This window comes from Chanodichthys erythropterus, chromosome 14 (assembly GCF_024489055.1).
Source record: "Chanodichthys erythropterus isolate Z2021 chromosome 14, ASM2448905v1, whole genome shotgun sequence".
Lineage (NCBI taxonomy): Eukaryota > Metazoa > Chordata > Actinopteri > Cypriniformes > Xenocyprididae > Chanodichthys > Chanodichthys erythropterus.
The window spans coordinates 12,302,744-12,308,743 of NC_090234.1; positions in this window are offsets into that span (position 1 = coordinate 12,302,744).

The window sequence follows — 6,000 nt, forward strand, 5'->3', positions numbered from 1 at the left end:
ATGTGAATATATAGTAAAGTGTAATTTATTCCTGTGATCAAAGCTGAATTTTCAGCATCATTACTCTTCAGTGTCACATGATCCTCCAGAAATCATTCTGATATGCATCTGAAGCAATAAAAATGCTGCTCATGCTACGGCATGTACAATGTTTTAGACTGAACAGTTTTTTCTTTAGTGATGAGGGTGCCAGACTTCTGCAGGTGTGTTTCTAGTCTTAAGCCATATCTAGGTAATAACTAAAGTATGAAAGGTCGTGTTTCTGGTATACACAGCCTGTTAACTATCAGCTTTCTGAGAGCACTGAAGCTATTTTTAGACAGCATAGAGGAAACAGTCAATAAGTGACACACTAATGAGAAACTCTTCAGACTCAACTATCACTAACACACCCTGTTTACTGAGGCTTTGTGAAACTGTGTAAAATGAAGGTGATGCACATTAGGCCTCTTTCACTCTGGCATGACATTGGTCCATCGCAGAGAAAAAATGACATGCAATGAATAAATCAAGAAATGAGTGTGAATTCCAGCTCTGATCTGATGATGCAGGACAGTGAGGGTGTCGTGCGGCTCATAATGAGAGCAGGTTGATGGGGTATTCTAAGTGGTTCCTAGGGCATTTGTAAGTGTTGAGGGTTTTCTGAGTGGTTGCTAGGGTGTTGCTATGTGGTCGATGGGGTATTCTAAGTGGTTCCTAGGGCATTTGTAAGTGTTCAGGGTTTTCTGAGTGGTTGCTAGGGTGTTGCTGTGTGGTTGATGGGTTATTCTAAGTGGTTCCTATGGCATTTGTAGGTGTTGAGGGTTTTCTGAGTGGTTGCTAGGGTGTTGCTATGTGGTCGATGGGGTATTCTACAATAGGTGGTTGCTAGGGCATTTTAGGCATTGCTATTTTTTCTGGGTGGCTGCTAGGGTGTTGCTGTGTGGTTGATGGGTTATTCTAAGTGGTTCCTAGGGCATTTGTAGGTATTGAGGGTTTTCTGAGTGGTTGCTAGGGTGTTGCTATGTGGTCGATGGGGTATTCTAAGTGGTTCCTAGGGCATTTGTAAGTGTTCAGGGTTTTCTGAGTGGTTGCTAGGGTGTAGCTGTGTGGTTGATGGGTTATTCTAAGTGGTTCCTAGGGCATTTGTAGGTATTGAGGGTTTTCTGAGTGGTTGCTAGGGTGTTGCTATGTGGTCGATGGGGTATTCTAAGTGGTTCCTAGGGCATTTGTAAGTGTTCAGGGTTTTCTGAGTGGTTGCTAGGGTGTTGCTGTGTGGTTGATGGGTTATTCTAAGTGGTTCCTAGGGCATTTGTAGGTATTGAGGGTTTTCTGAGTGGTTGCTAGGGTGTTGCTATGTGGTCGATGGGGTATTCTAAGTGGTTCCTAGGGCATTTGTAAGTGTTCAGGGTTTTCTGAGTGGTTGCTAGGGTGTTGCTGTGTGGTTGATGGGTTATTCTAAGTGGTTCCTATGGCATTTGTAGGTGTTGAGGGTTTTCTGATTGGTTGTTAGGGTGTTGCTATGTGGTTGATGGGGTATTCTACAATAGGTGGTTGCTAGGGCATTTTAGGCATTGCTATTTTTTCTGGGTGGCTGCTAGGGTGTTGCTGTGTGGTTGATGGGTTATTCTAAGTGGTTCCTAGGGCATTTGTAGGTGTTGAGGGTTTTCTGAGTGGTTGCTAGGGTGTTGCTATGTGGTCGATGGGGTATTCTAAGTGGTTCCTAGGGCATTTGTAAGTGTTCAGGGTTTTCTGAGTGGTTGCTAGGGTGTTGCTATGTGGTCGATGGGGTATTCTAAGTGGTTCCTAGGGCATTTGTAAGTGTTCAGGGTTTTCTGAGTGGTTGCTAGGGTGTTGCTATGTGGTTGATGGGGTATTCTACAATAGGTGGTTGCTAGGGCATTTTTAGGCATTGCTATTTTTTCTGGGTGGCTGCTAGGGTGTTGCTGTGTGGTTGATGGGTTATTCTAAGTGGTTCCTATGGCATTTGTAGGTGTTGAGGGTTTTCTGATTGGTTGTTAGGGTGTTGCTATGTGGTTTATGGGGTATTCTGAGTGGTTCCTAGGGCATTTGTAAGTGTCCAGGGTTTTCTGAGTGGTTGCTAGGGTGTTGCTATGTGGTCGATGGGGTATTCTAAGTGGTTCCTATGACATTTGTAAGTGTTAAAGGGTTTTCTGATTGGTTGTTAGGGTGTTGCTATGTGGTTGATGGGGTATTCTACAATAGGTGGTTGCTAGGGCATTTTTAGGCATTGCTATTTTTTCTGGGTGGCTGCTAGGGTGTTGCTGTGTGGTTGATGGGTTATTCTAAGTGGTTCCTAGGGCATCTGTAGGGGTTGGTAGAGTTCTATGAGTGGTTGCTAGGGTGTTACTATGTGGTTGCTGGGGTATTCTACGGTAGGTGGTTGCTAGGGAATTTTTAGGCGTTGCTATTGTTCTGGGTGGTTGTTTGGGTGTCTGGGGAATTATATTGCTGTGTTCTGTTTTCTCTGGTAACAATAGCTGCACCTGAGAGGAAACAAGTTAAAGATAGTCTCAGACTTCCTGTAGTCTACTGCTCTTCTCATAATGTGTTTCCACAATTGAATTAAGCTTGCATTTGTTGTAATTAATTATTTAAATCTGAGTGCCAGTGTTTAGATGCATAGATATTTTTTATGCATTTATTTGCCAGTAAGTCAATAAAAAACAGCCGAATTCTAGTGATAAATGACGAGGGTTCCCTCTCAGAGATTTGAAGCTACTTCAGATATGATCATCTTCACTTGGCAAAGAGTGAATCTGTTCTTTCACACCAGCAGATGCTCCATAGAAATGGAGCTAACAGAAAGAAATGTGTGTTGGAGTTTGTATCTGAATGATACTAAAATAACACTGGAACGAACATTCTATTAACGTTACCGGAAGAACGTTTGTTCATAACTTTGAGAGAACCTTGCCAGAATGTCCCCTGTGTTCTGGGATTTAAGGTCACTAGTCACTTTCTGTGTCGGTTAGGATGCTCCCTTTGAAGATAGCTCCCTATATAGGCAGTAGTCAGCAAGGCAGCTCACTCACTGTCAGTGCATGTCATTTTGAGCATGTGTGAGTGGAGGAAAGCTAATGCCAGGCACGCTGAGCAGTGTGTGTGTGCCGTTGCCAGGCACACTGAGCAGTGATTGTGAGCAGTTTGGCCGGCGGGTGCTGAGCTGCCATCTGCCAGTGTTGTGACGGCTGCTGCTATAAGAACACTCACAGATAAACCTAATACCGATATCTCTTGAGCTAAAAGTGCAGTCACATTAGTGATATTACAGCAACATTTTCATTGTCAATTGACCCTTTTCACATTTATGGGCTTCTCAGAAGCTGAAGCCGTCATAGTTATGTAAACTTCTTCAATGGTAAACATTTTATTTTTCAGGATTCTTAGATGAATAGAAGGTTCACAAGAACAGCATCTATCTATCTATCTATCTATCTATCTATCTATCTATCTATCTATCTATATATTTATATATATATATATATATATATATATATATATATATATATATATGTATACACACACACACACAGTCATTAGTCAGGAAGAGCGGTGTGCACACATAGAGATAGAAACACTCAGGTTTCTATGATGAGGGCCAAGAAAGGAAGTTCTCAGGCCAGAATATCTGCAGCTCACGTCAGCAGCCTGTGCTCACATCCAGAAGTCTCATTGAATGTCACATCTGGATCCAAGACTGAAGTGAACAGATCCCAGATCAGAAATTCTTGCTGAAACAAATATCTCGGCTGATTGATGAACAAATGCAGCTTGTGTCCCTCTTATTTCAGTAAAATGCAGGCGCATGTTAGGTTTGGGTGAAGGGATGAGGCTTTTATTTGAAAGGTGTAATATTGTAATCATGTTATCTGATTATTGGGGTATATGAACCAGTAATTAGATAACAAGAAGGGCAGGATCTAAGACAAAAGACAGAAGAGCACATGGCACATAGAAACAAACATGACAAGCCATGTGCTCACACCAAACCTGACAAAAACAAATACATTTAGAATGTATTTATTTTTTGTACTTTTAGATTGTTTTATAGTTCATTTCATTTTTTCATTAAAAAAATTGTTTTATAGGCTGTTTAAAATCAATATTTGTAATGTTGTGATTGATCTGCCACTTTGGTTCATGGATCAGAGCTCTTTATTGAAGAATTTTCTGAAATCTCTCTGAGGAAATGAATGAGAAGCAGCACTGATGAAATGCGGACGGTCGCCGTCACGCTCTGTTAACTCGACTCAAATGGACGTCGGTTCCCTTTTTGATGTTGTCTACAAATGTCTGCTATTCTCATCCCAGTGTAGCTGGTTTCCATCTGGTTAGATAGAGCAACAGCCAAATTTGAGTTTACATTGATAGTTTTGCATTTTTCAGATAACATTAAGCTGTGGTGATGTTTTTTAGTTAATCGTTTATCTTACACTAAGTTATATATCTGCATTATTTACATAAAACACTTTACTGGAAAGAGACGCTGGGAACAGCGTTAGAGTCTGTCACTTAAACAGACAAATCAAAAGGATTTTCATTCATTTCCATTCTACTTAAAATGACTTGCTCAGAGAAATTGATTAAATATTAATAAATAAAAATCAATAATGAATATTCCAGAGACCCAGAGGAGACTGTACCAAACAAATTGGATTTTTAAATGCTATTATAAAATAATCACAGCCTCTTCAGTTCCAGAAAATCAGTGGGTCACACTTTATTTCGTTCTAGTAAACATTATACATTCTACTAACTATAAGTAACTTTGAAACTACATGTCAACTAACTCTCATTAGAGCATTATTAGACTGTTAGGTTCGGGTTAGTAGAATAAGTTGACATGTAGTTACTTGTAGTTAGTAGAATGTCTGTTGTAAGCATCAAAATAAAGTGTTAGTAGATATTAAGCACAAATACTCTAATGACTGCAAGTTGACATGTAGTTGCAAAGTTACTTGTAGTTATTAGAATGTCTAAAGTGGACGATTAAAATAAATTGTTAGCAGATATTAAGCACTAATACTCTAATGACTGCAAGTTGACATGTAGTTGCAAAGTTACTTGTAGTTGGTAGAATGTCTAAAGTGGACGATTGAAATAAAGTGTTGGTAGTAGATATTAAACAGACAGTCCTAATACTCTAATGACTGCAGGTTGACATGTAGTTGCAAAGTTACTTGTAGTTGGTAGAATGTCTAAAGTGGACGATTGAAATAAAGTGTTGGTAGTAGATATTAAACAGACAGTCTACTAATACTCTAATGACTGCCAGTTGACATGTAGTTACTTGTAGTTAGTAGAATGTCTGTTGAGGAGCATCAAAATAAAGTGTTAATAGATATTAATACTCGAATGACTGCTAGTTGACATGTAGTTACTTGTAGTTAGTATAATTTCTGTTGAGGAGCATCAAAATAAAGTGTTAATAGATATTAATACTCTAATGACTGCTAGTTGACATGTAGTTACTTGTAGTTAGCTGAACGCCTCTTTGGAGCATCAAAATAAAGTGTTAGCAGATATTAAGCACTAATACTCTAATGACTGCTAGTTGACATGTAGTTATGAAATTTCCTGTAGTTGGTAGGATTTTTAAAGTGGACGATTGAAATAAAGTGTTGGTAGGAGATATTAAACAGACAGTCCTAATACTCTAATGACTGCTAGTTGACATGTAGTTACTTGTAGTTAGTAGAATGTCTAAAGTGGACTATTAAAATAGTGTTAGTAGATATTAAGCACTAATACTCGAATGACTGTTAGTTGACATGTAGTTACCTGTAGTTAGTAGAATGTCTAAAGTGGACTATTAAAATAGTGTTAGTAGATATTAAGCACTAATACTCTAATGACTGCTAGTTGACATGTAGTTACCTGTAGTTAGTAGAATGTCTAAAGTGGACTATTAAAATAGTGTTAGTAGATATTAAGCACTAATACTCGAATGACTGTTAGTTGACATGTAGTTGCAAAGTTACTTGTAGTTGGTAGAAT